The 21,676-nt window shown below is 41.6% G+C and overlaps 1 long non-coding RNA gene across 3 annotated transcripts in view; it reads right to left on the minus strand.

Annotated features, from left to right (window-relative positions):
- Positions 1–21,676, minus strand: part of LOC138854610 (uncharacterized) — a 395,142-nt gene that overhangs the window by 62,296 nt on the left and 311,170 nt on the right. The window contains exon 4 of one of the 3 annotated variants that reach the window (XR_011393794.1): positions 7,620–7,819. The exons of the other annotated variants lie outside the window; for them this stretch is intronic. This is a non-coding gene — a long non-coding RNA (uncharacterized lncRNA). Of the gene's footprint in view, positions 1–7,619; positions 7,820–21,676 lie in introns of those variants that run through there. 3 annotated transcript variants of the gene reach the window in all.

Here is a 21,676-nt window from a genome sequence, read left to right on the forward strand (position 1 = left end):
TGTATATGTTAGCGATTGATCAAGTGTGAAAAAGTTATTAAACGAGAAAGTTGTGGAGAGATGATATGATCCAGTGGCGAGTTCACCAGGTTATGTGAAGGCCAAAGGAAATTTCCCTGAAAAGTTTGTGGCCCAGAGGGGCCACATAAATCATCTCCACGCACTTCAGTAGTTATAACAACGAAGAACAAGAAATTGAGAGTAATAAAAAAAATGGTCACTTTTTTTGGGAATATTTTAAACAACAAAGTTGTGTAGTGAAGCTACGATCTTGGTGGTCGTGATGGTTTTGACTCATCACAGCTAATGCCGTCCTAAACCAGGCTTTTCAGTTTCTGTGGAGGGAATTTACTTTTGACTGAGCCAGCCACTGGCTGTTCCCTGGGCTTAGCAATAGTAAGTTAAGGGGAAGGCGAATATAGTGCTAACTGATACAGTACTACCTGCTATATATTTGTACAGGTATTCTTTTCTAGATCAATAAGCAACGACAACTTTAGTGTTAGGTAAGAAAAAATATTTATTTCAGAACAGAAAGCTTATTTTGCTTTATTTTGAAAGTTAAGAATGCAACGCTTTATTTTTTTTATTTGTTATTCATACCATAAGTCACGATCTCACAAGTAGCGTCGATTTCCGGGAGCGTAACCTGTGTGAATTATGAAAGACTTAATAGAAGCTTCATTGGTTACCACGTAGATTGCTTAAGTACTGTTCACTATCATAGTTATGATAGTGAACAGTATGAATAAAAAAAGTATGAATTAAAACAGTCATTGTCCGGTGGCAAAAACACCTTACGAAAAACGGCAATTAGGATACGAACCTTATGACGACGTTGGGTCCATCCCTGAACCATTGTCAAGTCACGACTGGGGTGAGAAAAGTGAAGACGGCTTGAAGACAATACGGTAGGAGTCGGGGAAAGAAGGGAGGGGTAGCAGTAACAGTAGTAGCATTAGGTGGTAATAGTAGTTGTGGTAGTGGTGGTAATGAATACGGAATTAGCGGCAGTACTATTAGTAATAGTAGTATACATTAAAATTGTATAAAATACCGACAGGTTGTTAGGTAAGATACATATGCAACAGTTAGGTATCTTTATTTCGAAACGTTTCGCCTACACAGTAGGCTTCTTCAGTCGAGTACAGAAAAGTTCATAGAAGCAGAAGAGACTTGAAGACGATGTAATCATTCCATCACCCTTGAAGTTTTGAGGTGGTCAGTCCCTCAGTCTGGAGAAGAGTATTGTTCCATAGTCTGAAACAATATGGAGTTGAAGTGACAGGATGGAGCCTTATATACCACCAGGAGGTGAGATGTAGGCAACTAGTAGAGGTAATGTAGTCGTTGGGAGGTCACGTCCCTCTCAAATCCAGCCATTCTCACTAGTAGAAGTTGTCCAAGTTGATTTCAGGTCTGTACAAAGATACCCTTGTGTTGCTGTGTCTGACAGAGTGAACATTAAAATGGTATAAAATACCGACAGGTTGTTAGGTAAGACACATATGCAACAGTTAAGTATCTTTATTTCGAAACGTTTCGCCTACAGTGAGAATGGCTGGATTTGAGAGGGACGTGACCTCCCAACGACTACATTACCTCTACTAGTTGCCTACATCTCACCTCCTGGCGGTATACAAGGCTCCATCCTGTCACTTCAACTCCATGTTGTTTCGATTATGGAACAATACTCCTCTCCAGACTGAGGGACTGACAAGGGTGATGGAATGATTACATCGTCTTCAAGTCTCTTCTGCTTCTATCAATTTTTCTGTACTCGACTGAAGAAGCCTACTGTGTAGGCGAAACGTTTCGAAATAAAGATACCTAACTGTTGCATGTGTCTTACCTAACAACAATAATAGTAGTAATAGTAAACCACCGTATGGGAAGGGTTAGATCCCATGGCAGTAGCAGTCCTGGTAGTGACAGATGCGGTAATAAGCAATAGAAACACCAGTAGTAGTAGTAGTAGTAGTAGTACAAAAAAGCAAAGTAATAAGAATGAACATTTCAAGGCAGCGTAGACCGAAGTATCTCAACACTAACACCCGTCTCTAAGGACGGAGAACTGCATTTGGCCTACTCTCCTAAGCTATGAAAGTTTTCAAGAAAAGTCAGGTCAGAAGACAGGGAATACAAAAAAAAATATATATATAAAAAATGCAGAAGACAAATCAAGAGGAGAGGACAGAGGTCAGGTCAGGTGAAGCCACGAGAGCTCTGAAGATCAGAACATTTGACAGTGTATTGAGAAAGACAGCTAGGAAGCAAAGCCAGGACTAGGATTTATGTTAGGAAAGTTGTATATAAGTGCTGATTCTACTGTCTGGCGTTTTAACTTTCCTCTCCTAAGAGCGGAGAAACTCTAAAATCAGGCAAGAACATCGCTTGTTTATACCCAAAACTTTAGAACGAAGTCGCTTTGCTAAGATCTACCACTTTTACACAAGTTCTATATACATATAACCCACACATAAGAGAGAGGAGCTTACGACGACGTTTCGGTCCGTCTTGTAGTATTTACAAAGTCACATTAACATAAAGAAGAGCAGCAGCCAGTATATATAGGCCAGCTGGCAAGGACGAGACGAGAGAGGTGGGAGGAGTTAGTGTGACTTTGTAAATGGTCCAAGTAGAACGGAAACGTCGTCGTAAGCTCATGGTACTGTGCCTTTTTGTTTTTTCTATTAACGTGGAGCTATTTACGTTACAATATTAATACAAAATCATGTACAATGCGTAAACCTTTAAAGTGTACACTCTAGTGAGCACGAAAATTATAGTCGGCTGACTCCCAGCGAAACTGCCGAAGGGGTGTGAAAATTATTGAAATATTTGAAGGCAGTTCATATCATAAGTATCTTGTTTTTAATTGGGAAATACCTGCAAGATACACTCAACGCGAATCATACTTTTCCACATGACACATCAGTCTCACTAGCTCAAGAAATCGTAATGACACGATTACAAACAAACCATGCCACGGGCGGGGTTAGAACCCGCGATCAGAGAGTCAAAACTCCAGACGATCTGGAGTTTTGAGACTCTGATCGCGGGTTCTAACCCCGCCCGTGGTATGGTCTTTTTTCAGTCTCACTCTGAAAATATGATATATACAAAATCTTTGTTGTGCTGTGTTCCAGGTTAAAATTCTTTGAATCATTTTCCCTATTGCTTAAAGTGGTACACACTTGTAACAGAGAATATACCTCAAAAAACGTAGCCGTGTGGTAACGTATGTCAGAAGAAAAAGATGTATCCAATAATTTTTTACAATAAAAAATATTTTTAAAATTCTCTGATCTCCAGGAGAATAGATCAAATATAAAGGAGAACACGAGAGACAATACTGGTCCACTGTGTGGAATCCAGACGAAAAAAAAAAATAGCAAAGCAAAGAACGCAAAATTCAGTCCATGCGACAGTACTTTTTCTACTTGCACAAGAGTTTTGTGGAGCATGCAAAGAGAGTAGTCTCGCTCCATAGTATTAATGTCACAATTAGAGTACGACCCGGCAGTTAGCACCAAGTGAATGGTTGTACTGGAATTTTTCGAGGTCGGGTCTGTACTCCACAACACTTCAACAACTTTCCTTAAAATAAAATAAATGATAATGTTTTAGGGGGTATGTCGTAGGGTGTCGTGTCCGAGTTATTTATCAACACAATCTCACACATAGTCCCTCAGTCACGGAACTCTTATGAATTAAAATAACACTATCGTCTATCTGGCAGTTTGCATGCATTTGTTGGAGTGTGTGTGTTCTCGCTTAAGTTAGCATATTTGTTTTCGAATGTTAAAACGCTTCTTTTAAAATTATCAGAAACCTATTTTGAGTTATATAAATAAGAATTTGTTGCAAATAAATCTATTTTAAGAGTCATGGGTATAAATACACAGCCTCTTTCCTCTGATGTTGTCTACTTCAGGCAGCTAAAACTAGTGTAACCTTGAGAATGACAAATACTTGCTCAGCATGGGCCAGTAGGCCTGCTGAAGTGCTCCTTCATTCTTATATTTTTCTGATCCTAGGAGTGACTCTGTCAGCCTGTTGATAAAGTTGCTCTGCTTGTGGATATAGTTGCTCTGCTTGTGGATAAATTTGCTCTGCTTCTGGATATAGTTGCTCTGCTTGTGGATAAATTTGCTCTGCTTCTGGATATAGTTGCTCTGCTTCTGGATATAGTTGCTCTGCTTGTGGATAAATTTGCTCCGCTTGTGGATATAGTTGCTCTGCTTGTGGATGTAGTTGATCTGCTTGTGGATAAATTTGCTCTGCTTGTGGATATAGTTGCTCTGCTTGTGGATATAGTTGCTCTGCTTGTGGATATAGTTGCTCTGCTTGTGGATATAGTTGCTCTGCTTGTGGATATAGTTGCTCTGCTTGTGGATAAATTTGCTCCGCTTGTGGATATAGTTGCTCTGCTTGTGGATATAGTTGCTCTGCTTGTGGATAAATTTGCTCTGCTTGTGGATATAGTTGCTCTGCTTGTGGATATAGTTGCTCTGCTTGTGGATATAGTTGCTCTGCTTGTGGATATAGTTGCTCTGCTTGTGGATATAGTTGCTCTGCTTGTGGATAAAGTTGCTCTGCTTGTGGATATATTTTCTTTGCTTGTGGAATCTTATTAGAGCTAGCTGCGTGAGTGGTTAACGCACTGTCCTGACTCGCCTGCCATAAGTCTGAGCCTAACCCGTTTTGTGATGCGTTTGCAGTCGTATTATTACGATTTCATGAGTCAACTACGACGCGGGTTTTCATACCCGGAGAGCAGGCAGATGTGTATATACCTGAAGCATCGACCTACACCCATTCTTTCTTGTTGCTTCGGCAAATCACATGCCTCTGTGTACAAACTTAGCTGACCACAGTGTTAACTGACAATATCCACTGACCTTGGCAGCTTGACATGTCATCATAGAATGGGGTCACTCATCAATCACTTAATACATCTCCTGGCAAATGAACAGGTCATCTAATATGTCAGAAGGAATAATAATGTTTTCAGGTGATTAATTTGAAGTCAAAACTCCGCCGAAGGAGTGAGAGTTTGTTATTTATGTCAATTGACTGACAATGTAAAGCATCATTGATGTGCTCCGCCTTGATACCAAACCTCCAAGCAGATGACAATTCCAAGCTGAGGAATTAAACCAGACCTTACCTCTCAGCTTGTTTATCCTGTGGATCCGAAATAGGTATTAGTAAGCGTAATTGTAGACACCAGGCTCGTAGGGAAGGTGTGCGAGGTTAAGTAGTCAGTCAGCTATCAGCTAGGGATAGCCTGATTCGTATTAAGTAACAAGTCAGGTATTAAAACAGTGACAGCACGAGTATTTTAACATGACAAGTTATTAGTGAAGCATTGTTGCAATTAATAGGCACACCAGCCTCTTGACTAACTGTGATTAGAGTAACGTGGCACCTGTCGCGAATGATCACAATTATATGGAAGGAAAGAGACAGTAAGTTATTAACTATCTTGTTGATTGATGCTCTACCTACCTGGAGTCTACCTGGAGGGTATTCCGGGGATCAACGCTCCCGCGGCCCGGTCCACGACCAGGCATCCTGGTGGATCAGGGCCTGATCAACCAGCTGTTACTGTTAGCCGCACGCAATGTACAGTACGAACCACAGCCGGGCTGATCCGGCACCGACTTTAAGTATCTGTAGAACTCCCTCTTAAAGGCAGCCAGGGGCTTATTGGTAATTCCCTTTATGCATGGTGGGAGGCTGTTGAACAGTCTTGGGCCCTAGACACTTATTATGTTTTCTCTTAGTGTACCAATGGCGCCCGTATTTTTCATGGGGGCATTTTTCATCGCCTGTCCAGTCTTTTATTTTCGTAGGGAGTGATTTCTGTGTGCAGATTAAGAACCACTCTTAAGATTTTCCAAGTGTAGATTATGATATATCTCTCTCGCCTGCATTCTAGTGAGTACAATTCAAAAGCTTCCAAGCATTCTCAGTAATTAAGGTGTTTGATGGAGCTTATATGTACACTCTCTAGATCTGCATTTTCACCTGCTTTGAACGGAGATGCTAATGTACAGCAGTATTTCAGCCTAGAGAGAACAGGATATTTCAAAAGGATCATTGCCTTGATTTCTCTGGTTTTGAACGTTCTCATTATCCATCCTTTCATTTTCTTCGCAGTTGTGATCGTGGCGCTGTTGTGATCCTTGAAATGGAGATCCTCAAGCATTACCACTCCTAGGTCCCTCACATTATTTTTTCGCTCTATTGTGTGATCAGAGTTTGTAGTATACTCAATTCTAATTATCTCCTTAAGTTATCCATTACGGAGTAGTTGGAATTTGCCTTCATTGAATGTCATATTATTTTCCTTTGCTCATTGGTTAAAGTGATAGTGAATGAGTGTTAATAAGAATCTCATTGAGAACCTCATTATCGTGCCGAATAGGTAAAATGTACTAAAATAGAAACGCTTTTCTTGCCTAATAAAATAAACGAAAATATGTGTATGCAATAATTTCGCAAAAATCATTCTGAACCTAACGAAAAAAATATATTTCATATGTTTTTATTAAATTACTGTAAACTTATCTAAAATATATTTAGTTGGATTAAGCTAAATTAAATTGCGCTTGCTATAATAAGGTTAGGTAAGTTTTCTAAGGTTCTTTTGGCACAAAATTATTATACCACAGCGAAAATAGGAAATTATTATACCACAGCGAAAATAGGAAAAACACCTGAACGCTTTCAGGTGGTTAAATACACATCTTCAGAGGAATAGAAAGGACAGGTAAAATAACTCACCCAGTGAGGTGCTACCTAACTCAAAACATACTGTAGGAGGCCTACTGGTCCTCAATAACGGTGAAGCTTTACACTGTACAAACTTAATGATCCGCAATTTCAATTATAAATAACAGAAAAGCTTTACTATCATTTATAACTTGGCAGCAACAGGTGGATTGATGGGAAGTTTCCACAGAGGAAAAGTAGCATGTTGACGCCAGACTGTTCCTCTCAAACATTTCTGAGAGCAACAGGCACACAAAACCTCCTTTACCCCATCTCTAACTTTTTCTAGGACCACCACTACCCCTTTCCTACTGATTTATATGCCCTCCAAATCAACTTATTTTATTCCCTCTCTAAATGTCCGAACCACCACACCAACCCTTTCAGTCTCTGTATGATAATTTCAAGTAACCCCTGCACCACCTCCTAGTCTCTAGGCTACGGATTGTCTGCCTAATATTCACACCGCACATTGCCCTCAGACATGACATTTCCACTGCCTTGAGCTACCACTTCCTTGCTTTGCATCCACGTAAGAGTACTGGCAACCTATTTGCCTCCATGAATATCGTTCTTTGTCTTTCCAGATTCCTCAGTGCACCAGTCACCTCTTTTCCTTCGTCAATTCTACGGTTTACATCGTCTCTCATAGATCCATCTGCTGACAAGTCCACTCCAAAATAAATAAATAAATTATATATATATATATATATATATATATATATATATATATATAGATATATATATATATATATATATATATATATATATATATATATATATATATTAATATATATTTATTAATATATATTAATATATATTAATCCTTCTCCATAGTGTACTTATTCATAGAGGGACTCTGAGAACTAGTTAGGAGCCCAGCCTCTTGGTGCTCTCTGTAGGTACTTAGTACTTAGTACTTTAGGAGTCCGGTTGTTCATGTTTTTTTTTTCTTTCTGAATAATACATTGTCAAGTGAGTAGCCGTCTTGGTGCTCTTCCAGTCTTCCACCAGTACAAGCTGACAATCTTCGTACCTGTTTTCAACAAATGAGAAAGGATCAGTAAAAGACTTTTATTGCAGGTTAACAGCGCAAATCTCTCAGCACATGAAAATGCAAATCATTCACAATATGCGAAGCTATAACTCTGAAGTGGCAATAAAAATGTTTTAAGGATGTTAAATCACCTTAAAATTTGAGCTGAAATGTCCGAAATAAATATATACACCTTCCTAAACTACACATATTGAAATTATTCCGCATCAAAATTGTTTAATATTTGCAATATTATAATGAAATGGAAATTTCGTACTGGATACAAATAAGTAGCTTCTATGTAGACAATATTAAGCTAGATTATGATTTGTAAAAAAACATGAAGTCAGGCAGCATGGCGCATTATCCAGTTATTATTGTTGTATATTCAAGGGTGATCGCTGGACTTGTTTATTTTTAATAGTCTCGGGACATGATGGGCGACTTCTTGTTATGTCGACCTCTTGAACCCTTGACTGCTTACTAACGTTATGATACTTGTTAGCAAAGTTCCTGCCAGGCCAGGTGTAAGATGCTCGCCCTTTGGTAGTCAAGGATGTAGGGATATGTAGTCTAGAGATAAGGACATAAAAACACTGCAGCAGGCCTACTGGCCCAGGCTAGGCAGGTACAAGTCACCTACTAACTCAAGCTACAACCAGAGCAGTCAGGTACAAGTCATATCCACTAGCGCAAGCCAGATGAATAAGTCATTCGCAATACATGCGTTTTATACATCACGGTGCTGTTTACCATTAATATAATGAAGACTTTTAAAGTTCGCTACCCATGTTGTAGGCCACTTGTCAAGTGTTTCACTTTCGCCATTATGATTTACATTTTTCATGCTTTTCTCTGTCCTTAATGGTGACCAGATAGATTATCTAATCGTTAACGAGTTTTTATGGGATATCAGCAGGAGGAAAGGCAGTTTAGCACAGAGGCTGTTACAAGGGAGCCGTTTTCCGTCAACTACTCAAGGCGTCGGTCCTGCTAGAGCACCATACACAATCATAATATTTCTATAAAACATAGTGGTTCAAACTGTCACTTGCACTAATGGTTTTGTTACTAATTGTGTAATTTCGTGAATTGACAGTAAATATGTAAACCACTGTTAGGTTACCGGAAGAGTCGATTACGTTGCTAGTTTATTCGTTAAGGCCACGTCATATAAAATGATTCAGTAGCGTCACCAGCAATGATTTATTCGTCGAGATCTGTACGTCCCTTAGGATATATGCCTCTGAGGATTTAATTTAAGCCTTATTTTAGGGATCGGATCATTATTAGCTGGTGATCAATAAGTTACATGCAGCCTTATTGATCCTCGTGTAGACGAAAGGCTTTATGCCCATTTAACTAACACAGTGTGAGGCCAATGATCTTAGTGTTATTATGATGGATTACGACAGTAGTGATCGCTGGTTTGCCCATGATAGACAGCGAGTGGCCGCCCCTACTAGGTGAAGACGCCAGTCTTTGCAATATGCTGTAATTGCAAGTAACTCAGCAGACTAATGCATTATCAGTACTATCCCTGTTTCTTCCTTCCGCAAACAGGTCCCTCTGTCAGGTACCCTTTAGTCCAAATTTAGCAGCCACATACGTCGCTGCTTAGAAATCAGGAATCTCTCTTTATAAGTCCAAACTTTGAAACTTTCCATACAGTGTCAAGCAATTATCTCGAAGTATCAATAATAGGCTGGAATATTGCTGCACACTAACAGCACCTTTCAAGGCAGGTGAAATTGCTGACCTAGAAAATGTACAGAGAACCTTCACGGCGCGCATAACGGAGATAAAACACCTCAATTACTGGGAGCGCTTGAGGTTCCTGAACCTGTATTCCCTGGAACGCAGACGGGAGAGATACATGGTTATATACACCTGGAAAATCCTAGAGGGACTAGTACCGAACTTGCACACGAAAATCACTCACTACGAAAGCAAAAGACTTGGCAGACGATGCAACATCCCCCCAATGAAAAGCAGGGGTGTCACTAGCACGTTAAGAGACCATACAATAAGTGTCAGGGGCCCGAGACTGTTCAACTGCCTCCCAGCATACATAAGGGGGATTACCAACAGACCCCTGGCAGTCTTCAAGCTGGCACTGGACAAGCACCTAAAGTCGGCTCCTTATCAGCCGGGCTGTGGCTCGTACGTTGGTTTGCGTGCAGCCAGCAGTAACAGCCTGGTTGATCAGGCTCTGATCCACCAGGAGGCCTGGTCACAGACCGGGCCGAGGGGGCGTTGACCCCCGGAACTCTCTCCAGGTAAACTCCAGGTAATAAAGCTTTGGTCTGGCTTTTTTTCCTCTTCTAAGGAGAAAGTACCTCGATACTGAAGTCATTTCGAGAACAACTTAAGAACATAAGAAGCACTGCAGCGGGCCCACTGGCCCATGCTAGGAAGATCCAAGTTACATCCACTCATGTAAAGGAACACTGCTGCAGGCCTACTGGCCCAAGTCAGACAACCTCAGCATCTCCCATCGAGTATAATAATGTTATTCATACAGATAACACTAATATACACGGCATGAAACTCGCTACACAAAAAAACAATCATGTCTTCCCATCAATAGAGAGATCACGAATCACTGAGAAGTACGATAGTAGCGATAACTCAGTAACAGTCCCAGATTTTCGCTTAGCAGATTACGATGGGCTTAAAGAACACTTATCATCTGTTGACTGGGGTAACGAAGAGAGCTATCAATATGACAGTTTTCTGAACACTATACATGCTGCTCAAAGAGCGTTTATCCCATATAAAGAAATTAGATCAAATAGAAATGACCCAAAATGGATGAATAATAGGCTCAAATATCTACTAGGGCATAAGAAAGGAATTTATAGGCGTATCAAAAGAGGTGAGGGTCATCTTATGAATCAGTATATTGACATTAAGAGGGACATTAAAAAGGGGATAAGAAAAGCTAAAAGGGACTATGAAATTAAAGTTGCTAGGGATTCTAAAACTAACCCAAAAAGTTTTTTCCAGGTCTATAGAACAAAAGTTAGAGATAAGATAGGTCCCCTTAAAAATAACTATGGTCACCTTACTGACAATGAGAATGAAATGTGCTTGATTTTAAATAATTATTTTCTCTCAGTTTTTACACAGGAAGACACTAACAATATTCCAGTAATTAATTTTTACAGTGGGCTAGAAGAAGATAAATTATGTAACATCACAGTCACTAGTGAGATGGTTGTGAGGCAGATAGACAGACTGAAGCAAAATAAGTCGCCGGGTCCTGATGAGGTTTTTTCAAGGGTTCTTAAGGAATGCAAAATGGAACTCTGTGAACCATTAACTAATATTTTTAATTTATCTCTTCAAACAGGTGTAGTGTCTGATATGTGGAAGATGGCTAATGTAACTCCTATTTTTAAAACAGGGGACAAGTCGTTACCGTCAAATTACCGCCCAATAAGCCTGACCTCAATTGTAGGCAAATTACTAGAGTCAATTATAGCTGAGATTATAAGAAGCCATCTCGATAAGCATAGCTTGATTAATGATACTCAGCATGGATTCACAAGAGGCCGGTCTTGTCTAACTAATTTATTAACTTTCTTCAGTAAAGCTTTTGAGGCTGTTGACCACAATAAAGAATTTGATATTATTTACTTAGATTTTAGTAAGGCTTTTGATAGAGTTCCGCACCATAGACTGTTAAAGAAAGTGGCAGCCCATGGCATTGGGGGAAAAGTGCTCTCGTGGATCGAGTCATGGCTCACTGACAGGAAGCAGAGAGTGTCCATAAATGGGGTTAAATCCGAGTGGGGATCTGTAACAAGTGGCGTTCCACAGGGATCAGTCTTGGGCCCGTTGTTGTTTATAATATATATCAATGATCTTGATGAGGGAATTACTAGTGATATGAGCAAATTCGCCGATGACACAAAGATAGGTAGGATAATTGATTCAAACGTAGATGTTAGGGAACTTCAGGAGGACTTAAACAAACTCTATTCTTGGTCAGAAAAGTGGCAGATGCAGTTCAATGTAGATAAGTGCAAGGTTCTGAAGCTTGGGAGTGCCCATAACCCTAGTACTTATAAATTAAATGATGTAGAACTTAGCCATACAGATTGCGAAAAGGACTTGGGGGTTATGGTGAGCAGCAACCTTAAACCAAGACAGCAATGCCTAAGCGTACGTAATAAGGCAAATAGATTACTGGGATTTATATCAAGAAGTGTAAGCAACAGAAGTCCAGAGGTCATACTGCAGCTTTATACATCATTAGTAAGGCCTCACCTTGATTATGCAGCTCAGTTCTGGTCTCCGTATTACAAAATGGACATAAATTCGTTAGAAAACATTCAGCGTAGGATGACTAAATTAATACATAGCATCAGAAATCTTCCTTATGAAGAAAGATTGAAGACTCTTAAGTTACATTCACTTGTTAGACGAAGAATGAGGGGAGACCTGATCGAAGTGTATAAGTGGAAGATAGGTATTAATAAAGGGGATATTAATAAGGTCTTGAGGATGTCTCTCCAAGAGAGAACCCGCAGTAATGGATTTAAATTAGATAAGTTTAGATTTAGAAAGGACATAGGAAAGTATTGGTTTGGAAATAGGGTAGTTGATGAGTGGAACAGTCTACCTAGTTGGGTTATTGAGGCTAGGACTTTGGGTAGTTTCAAATCTAGGTTGGATAAGTACATGAGTGGGAAGGGTTGGATTTGAGTGGGACTTTCACATCAGAGCTTATTTCTTGGGTAGCATTGAAAATTGGGTTGGGTAAATGTTTTGTTAGTGGGATGAATTGTAAAGGACCTGCCTAGTATGGGCCAGCAGGCCTCCTGCAGTGTTCCTCCTTTCTTATGTTCTTATATGTTCTTATGTATATCAAAAGCAATGGATGACCCTCTTTAAGGGTGAAAATCTATGGATGGTCGACTTTTAGTGGTACAAATTAGGGATAATACACTTTAAGAGCTCAAACGGTTTGACACATTATAGTCCATCCCTCACATTATTCTCACTGACCGTGGATAATATAACTGTCGCCTGTCGGCAGCTGTTACTGGTCCATATCTCGTCCGAGGTGTGTTGTTCATCCTATATCGTCCGTCCGGTAACGTTCGCTCTGTGTCGTCTATCCCCCCGTCTGAGTGTCTTTCCACTCTACCGTCCGCCCTTTGCTGTATAAATCTCGTCCGTTGTGTCGTGTATCCAGCATTCGTCGTGTGTTGTTAACCCTTTGTTCGTCAAATGTCCGCCCTTTTCTATCCCTCATCCGTCTTGGGCGTCATAGTAAGAGGAAATCTGAAGCCAAAACAGCAGTGCCTAAGAGGGAGCAATAAGGCTCAATTGAACTTGGAGTAATATCAAGAATTATTAGTAATAAGTGTCCAGAAGTTACGTTACAACTCTTCATCATTAGTAAGGCTTACTTAGATTATACAGGTCAGTTCTGACAGTTACTAGAGGCAAGAGCAGTTGGTGAAGTAGAGGCAGTAGCAAGTGGTGCGGTAGAGGCAGCAACATTAGTAGTGGAGGCAATGACAGTTAATGCAATTTGGGCAGTAAGAAGTGCAGCGTAAGCATAATACATTAATAATCGCATAAAAGGGGAACTTCCAAACAATCCTGGTGCCTCAAAACTGCTTCCCGAACAGTAAGAGTAATAGCACCATACCGTCTTGAATTTCTACATAGAAAACCCCTTCTCTGCCAACTTGTTCCTGTCGTTTTTCACTCTCTGTATTGTGGCTCTTTGTGTATGGATATTATATGCCTTTTTTATTCAAGAGTCTTTCGGATAAATTTTTGAAATATGCTTTCACGACGTTTGGCGCAGATGTTGGCCCAGGCTGCCAAGAATGTTATTGAAAATTCTCTTCTCTAGTCGACGCGGCGCGGGCTGCCAAAGAGGCAGGGGGTCGTCGCTCCCTTCCTACGTTGTAAGAAATTATGAAATTCATCCAGATCTATAGTCATCGCTGCCAAAAATTCTGAGGCAATCGCTCTTTGTGAGATGTTTAAAAGTATCAAAATTAATGTTCTGTCCTTCAGCTGACAAGTCGCCAAGCAGATACTGCATCTCTTCTAATTAAGCTGAGAATGATTGAACTGATTTCTCATTTGAGACCAAAAAAAAAAAAAAAAAGAAAATCACGATGGACAGGCACAATATTCTCCCAGCTTCCATCCTAGACACACACTATTCTTCCAGCTGCCACCCCAGACACGCAACATTCTTCCAGGTCCCACCCCAGATATTTGCTTCAACACTCACCAAATCGATTACGTTTGCCCCTATACCCATGACTCCAGCATCCATCAAGCCTGTCCATGACCCATCATCCAACAAGGAGCCTATCTGTGCCCACAGCACCCACTATCCATGTCCCCAAAACCTATCAAGGAACTTGTCCATGACAGCACCGAACAAAGAATCTATCTATGCCCATAGAACCCACTTGAGCGCCTATGTCCCCAGTACGTACAATGGTTCCTATTCATGCCCCCAGGTCCCAGCAAGGCACTTATTCACGCCTTTCCCCCCCCTCACCCACCAAGGGCCCCCAGCACCGACCAGTTGCTGGGCGCGACATTTCACAGTTGGAAATTCGTGTTTGATGTACAGCTGCGTGAATCATTTTATAAACTTAATAAAATTTGGTCTGTGTCCCTGGCAGTTTTGTCTCAGGTCACATTTCAACATTTTTGCATTTGTTGGTGGCACCAAGAGTGAAGAGGAGGAAGAGGGAGAGGAATGCACTAAGGAGGACGAGGAAGAGGAGGAGAAGGAGAAGGACGAAGAGCAGGAGAAATTGGAGCAGGAGGTGGAGGAGAAATTGGAGGAGAAGGTGGAGGGAAAGGTGAAGGTGGAAGAGAAGGAGGTGGAGGCGGAAAAAAAGAGGAGGAGATGGAAAAGAAGGAAGAAGAGGATGTGGAGGTGAAGAAAGGAGGAGGAGGAGGAAGAGGTGGTGGTGGAGGAAGAACAAATGCCAGAGAAAAAGTGAGAGTGGGACTCCAGCAAATGCAAAAAATAGGTGGAAGAAGAGGAGGAGGAGAAGGAAGAAGAGCAGCATACGGCCGAGGAGAAGAGGACTCATTTACCTCTCCATCAGGGTGTTCCTGTTTCTCCTCTGCAATACCTGTTAATGAAGCTCTGACAGAGGTCTCTGAGGACCTGGGTAATCAAGCGGCATCAAACACAGATGATCGGTGTCTTCTGATATCTTCACAAGCAAAGCAAAAGACCCTGAGTGTCTTCAGGAAGTATATTGACTCCTCCACCTCTCTTTGTGTGTGTGTGTGTGTATGTGTGTGTATGTGTATGTGTGTGTGTGTGTGTGTGTGTGTGTGTATATGTGTGTATATGTGTGTGTGTGTATGTGTGTGTATATGTGTGTGTGTATATGTGTGTGTGTATATGTGTGTGTATATGTGTGTGTGTATATGTGTGTGTGTATATGTGTGTGTATATATGTGTGTGTGTATATGTGTGTGTATATGTGTGTGTATATGTGTGTGTGTATATGTGTGTGTGTATATGTGTGTGTGTATGTGTGTGTATATGTGTGTGTATATGTGTGTGTATGTGTGTATGTGTGTGTATGTGTGTGTGTATATGTGTATGTGTGTATATGTGTGTGTGTGTGTGTGTGTGTGTGTGTGTGTGTGTGTGTGTGTGTGTATGTATGTGTATTCACCTAGTTGTGGTTGCAGGAGTCGATTCACAGCTCCTGGCCCCGCAAATTCACTGGCCGCTGTGTGTGTGTATATATGTATGTACTCACCTATTTGTACTCGCCTATTTGTGGTTGCAGGGGTCGAGTCTTAGCTCCTGGCCCAGCCTCTTCACCGGTTGCTACTGGGCCCTCTCTCTCCCCGCTCCATGAGCTTTATCAAACCTCGTCTTAAAACTGTGTATGGTTCCTGCCTCCACCACGTCATTTTCTAGGCTATTCCACTGCCTGACAACTCTATGACTGAAGAAATACTTCCTAATATCTCTCTGACTCATTTGTGTCTTCAACTTCCAATTGTGGCCTCTTGTTTCTGTGTCCCCTCCCTGGAACATCCTGTCTTTGTCCACCTTGTCTATTCCACGCAGTATTTTATGTCGTTATCATGTCTCCCCTGACCCTCCTGTCCTCCAGTGTCGTCAGGCCGATTTCCCTTAATCTTTCTTCATAGGACATTCCCCTTAGCTCTGGAACTAACCTTGTCGCAAACCTTTGTACTTTCTCTAGTTTCTTGACGTGCTTTATCAAGTGCGGGTTCCAAACAGGTGCTGCATACTCCAGTATGGGCCTGACATACACGGTGTACAGTGTCTTGAACGATTCCTTACTAAGGTATCGGAATGCTGTTCTCAGGTTTGCCAGGCGCCCATATGCTGCAGCAGTTATCTGATTGATGTGTGCTTCCGGAGACATGCTCGGTGTTATACTCACCCCAAGATCTTTCTCCTTGAGTGAGGTTTGCAGTCTTTGGCCACCTAGCCTATACTCTGTCTGTGGTCTTCTGTGCCCTTCCCCTGTCTTCATGACTTAGCATTTGGCAGGGTTAAATTCGAGAAGCCATTTGCTGGACCAGGTGTCCAGTCTGTCCAGGTCTCTTTGAAGTCCTGTCTGGTCCTCATCTGATTTAATTCTCCTCATTAACTTCACATCATCTGCAAACAGGGGCACTTCTGAGTCTAAGCCTTCCATCATGTCGTTCACATACCAAAAATAGCACTGGTCCTAGGACCGACCCCTGTGGGACCTCGCTCGTCACAGGTGCCCACTGTGATACATCATTACGTACCATGACTCGTTGTTGCCTCCCTGTCAGGTATTCTCTGATCCATGCAGTGCCCTTCTTGTTATATGCGCCTGATGCTCTAGCTTCTGTGAGGAACTGTGTCAAAGGCCTTCTTGCAGTCCAAGAAGATGCAATCAACCCACCCCTCTCTCTCGTGTCTTACTTCTGTTATTTTATCATAAAACTCCGGAAGGTTTGTGACACAGGATTTGCCTTCCATGAATCCGTGCTGGTTGGCATTTATACTCTTGTTCCGTTCCAGGTGCTCCACCACTCTCCTCCTGATAATCTTCTCCATAACTTTGCATACTATACACGTCAATGACACAGGTCTATAGTTTAGTGCCTCTTTTCTGTCTCCCTTTTTAAAAATGGGAACTACATTTGCCGTCTTCCATACCTCAGGTAGTTATCCAGTTTCCAGGGACGTGTTGAAGACTGTGGTAAGTGGCACGCACAACATATCTGCTCCCTCTCTAAGGACCCACGGGGAGATGTCCGGTCCCACTGCCTTTGAGGTATCGATGTCCCTTAGCAGTTTTTTCACCTCCTCATCTGTATGCATGTCGTCCAACACTTGTTGGTGTATTCCTTGCTGGTGTCCCCATCTGGTCTGTCCCCCCAGAGTCCTTCCTCTGTCTACTGTAAATACTTCCTTAAATCTCGTGTTGAGCTCCTCACATACCTATTGATCGTTTCTTGTGAGTTCTCCACCTTCTTTCCTCAGCCTTATCACCTGGTCCTTGACTGTTGTCTTCCTCCTAATGTGGCTGTATAGCAGTTTCGGGTCAGATTTGACTTTCGATGCTATGTCGTTTTCATACTGTCGCTGGGCCTCCCTCCTTATCTGTGCATACTCGTTTCTGGCTCTTCTACTAATCTCCTTGTTTTCCTGGGTCCTATGCCTCCTGTACCTTTTCCATTCTCTGTTGCACTTAGTTTTTGCCTTCGGGTAAACCAAGGACTCGTTTTGGTCTTCCTATTATTTCTGTTTCCCTTGTGAACAAACCTTTCCTCTGCCTCCTTGCACTTTGTTGCCACATATTCCATCATCTCGTTTACTGATTTTCCTACCATTTCTCTGTCCCACTGAACCTCCTGCAGGAAGTTTCTCATACCTGTGTAGTCCCCCCTTTTATAGTTTGGCCTGTCCCCTTCGGTTCCTGTTACCTTCTCCACTTGTAACTCTACTATATAATCAAAACTCAGAACCACGTGATCGCTAGCTCCAAGGGGCCTCTCGTAAGTGATGTCCTCAATGTCTGAACTGCTCAGGGTGAACACAAGATCCAGTCTTGCTGGCTCATCCTCCCCTCTCTCTCTGGTTGTGTCCCTGACTTGTTGATGCATGAGGTTTTCAAGTACCACATCCATCATCTTGGCTCTCCATGTTTCGGGACTCCCATGTGGCTCCAGGTTTTCCCAGCCGATCTCCCTGTGGTTGAAATCGCCCATTACCAGTAACTTTGCTCTGCTCGAGTGAGCTCTTCTTGCCATCTCAGCCAGTGTGTCCACCATCACCCTGTTGTTTTCTTCGTACTCCTCTCTTGGCCTCCTGCAGTTCTGTGGTGGGTTATACATCACTCCAATGACTACTTTATGTTCTCCGGACTGAATTGTACCTACAATGTAGTCTCTTTCTCCAATCATGTCCATGCCTTCCATTTCCTCAAATCCCCATCGGTGTTTTATGAGCAGTGCAACCCCTCCTCCCCCTCTACTCCTATCTTTCCTCAGGATCTGATATCCCGTTGGGAAGATTGTGTCTGTTTTTGTCTCAGCGAGTTTTGTTTCTGTGACTGCTATGATGTCTGGGGATTTCTCACTGATTCTTTCGTTCCACTCCTCATGTTTTTTATTATTCCATCCGCGTTTGTGTACCAAACTTTCAGTTTCTTTTCTATCATTGTGGTCATGGAAGAATATTGGGGTTGGGGGAGCGAGAGCCTTGGTGGAGGCCTATATGGGGCTGTGGTGTAGGTGGGGTTTGTGATGATGGGGGTGGGGTCAGAATGCCCATAAGGGACAACTGTTGGGGTGAGGTTTGTGATATGGGGGTTGGTGGCAGAGGGAACAGTGAGTGGGTTGTAGTATAGGTTGCTCAGTTGCGTTGGGAATGTCGCGGTTGGAGTCTTTTGGTGGGAGATTCTGTGGGGTGTGTTTGCCCTTCCTCCTGTGTCTGGGTCCTGCTCATCTTCATCATCATTGCCTCTCGTTCCTCCTTGCGTCTCTGTACCCTCTCTTTCAGTGTAGTCCTTGTGTGTGTGTGTGTGTGTGTGTGTGTGTGTGTGTGTGTGTGTGTGTGTGTGTGTGTGTGTGTGTGTGTGTGTGTGTGTGTGTGTGCGCGCGCGCGCGTGCGTGCGTGCGTGTGTCTATGTCTATGTTGATGTCTGTACTCACCTATTTCTTAGATTGCATGGATTGAGTCTCAGCTCCTGGCCCCGCCTCTAAACTTGCCGCTTGCCAGATTTACTACGTAGCCTCGCAAGCCCTGTTGCACCTATTCTTAAAACTGTGTGTGGAACCTACCTGCCCCCCAACTTCCACATCGAGATCATTCCAGTTCTCGACTACTGTACTATGAGACTGAAGAAAAACTTAAAACTTAAAGCTGTGGCCACAAATATCTGCTTCTCGCTTCTCAGACTTATTTCCATCCTCATTATCATATCCTCATAGAATTTTGAATAGTCCTATCAAGTCTTTCCTTTTTCTTCTGTCCTTCATAAAAGTTATAATAAATTCCGTTAGCCTTCCCACATAATTCATACCCCTTAACTCTGGAACAAGTCACCTTGAAGTTTTACACTTTCTCTAGTTTCCGAACATGCTTTTCTAGGTGTGGATTCCATCTTGGTTCCGCATACTCCAGGATGGGCCTGACATATGTTGGATGTAGGTCCCGGAATGACTCTTTGTTTAGATTCCCGAAGTCTTCTCTTATATTTGCCAAATGAGCTTTGGCTTCAAAGATTATTTGGCAGATGTGAACCTCTGGTCCTTATTTTTGAATAAGGGCTACAACTTCTGTCCCCTTTCCCCTTTCCTCCGTCTTAGGCCTTGTTTTCCCTTCTTCAATCTTCTTTACAATAAATTTGCTGGTGGTGAATTCAAGCAACCAAGAACCTGATCAGTCTTGCAGTTTATTCATATATAAATTGATAATTGTATGGAATGTACCCGTTATCAGGTACACTCCTTACAATTATTGTACAGTTACCACGACTCTTCTGAGAGCTATACATTGAGCCACTTTCTATTTCTTTTGCTAGACTATCCTGACTATCCTATTTTGACCACCAAACTCCTGCCATGGTTGTCTATTGTTTAATTGCAACGACTTCTTCAGACCCTCCTGTTAGTATTGATCCTATCGCGGTATCCACATACACTGACACAGCGGATTATAAGGTTCTTGTAATCTCTCTTACTCTGTTATTGCAATAGCAAGTACATAACTATCAACCAAGCCACAATGTACGAAATATCTCCACGTGGGATCCCCAACTGTTGCTCTGCCCACTTTTATAGAGATTCCTGCACACAAACATTGTGGACACAGCATCAGATAAACTGTCCATCACTCCCGTTCATGAAACAAAAGTATCACCATATCGTGAAAGCAACAATTTACAAGGATGCTGGTCGGTCCCCCATTTCACTTTACTCAATCTGCTGCTCTCACGATATGTCGAGATTCTCACTTTCATTGGTCGCTATATTCCACAACATCCTCTCTCTTAGCTGTCCCTTCTTTTATGTGTTAGTATATTGCATCATTAGTTATCGGTATTATCTAGTTGTTATAATGACCGTTGTCTCTGAACTTATTTTCTATTTCGTTTCTTGAACAGAAGTGACTTGCTCGATGTTTGTGAATAAGATTATAACGCGTCTTGTGGACAGTGATAGTAAAGCGGCCAGGGAGATGTTAAAAGTCGAGGGGAAGGAAGAGAAGGAATAGATTGGGTGGAAAAGAAAAGGGGAAATGAAAGTGAAAGAGGGCAAGGGGCGAGAAAGGGGGAAAATGAATGACAGGAAGATAAGAGAAAGGAAAGAGGGAAAACGAAAGGAGGGTATGGATTGGGAAAGAGGGTATGGGATGGGAACTAAGAGAAGTAATATAAATAGACAAAAGGGAAGAGTCGACAATTGGTCTTAGTGTGTGTAGCGTACGATAGACACAACATGTCTGGTGGTCGTCTTTGCCAGATGTAAAAGCAAGGTAGCCAGACACATCTAGTTGTGACCTGCGGTCTTAGATCGTCTTGTTCACTACATCACTGTCTTGCCAGAGTCGTCCTTACACTACAGTTATAAAACTGCAACATTAACACCCCTCCTTCAGAGTACAGACACTACTTCCCATCTTCAGGACTCAAGTCCTGGCTGATGGTTTCCCTGACTCACTTCATAAATGTTACCTAGCTCACACTCCAACAGCATGTCAAATCCTAAAAACCATTTGTCTCCATTCGCTCCTATCAATACGCTCACGCATGCTTGCTGGAAGTCAAAGCCCCTCGCACAAAACCTGACCCCTACCCCGCCTTCCCTCCGCTACAGATACATACATTCTCGACGTCATTCTGTTTTGTTCCATCCTCTCTACATGTCCGAACCACTTCTATAATCTCTCCTCGGTCCTCTGGATAATAGTTTTGGTAATCCTGCACCTCCTAATTTCCAAATTACGAATTATCTGCATTATATTCACATCACACATTGCCCTGAGACATGACATCTCGACTGCCTCCAGCCTTCTTGTTGCAACATTCAACACCAATGTTGTAAATGAGTTGTTGCTAATTGACCAGTTTTAACTATTCGGCACGACATTATATATATATATATATATATATATATATATATATATATATATATATATATATATATATATATATATATATATAATATTATATATATATATATAATATTATATATATATATATATATATATATATATATATATATATATATATATATATATATATATATATATATATATATATATATATATATATATTATATATATATATATATATATATATATATTATATATATATA

Source organism: Cherax quadricarinatus, chromosome 64, assembly GCF_038502225.1.
Source record: "Cherax quadricarinatus isolate ZL_2023a chromosome 64, ASM3850222v1, whole genome shotgun sequence".
Lineage (NCBI taxonomy): Eukaryota > Metazoa > Arthropoda > Malacostraca > Decapoda > Parastacidae > Cherax > Cherax quadricarinatus.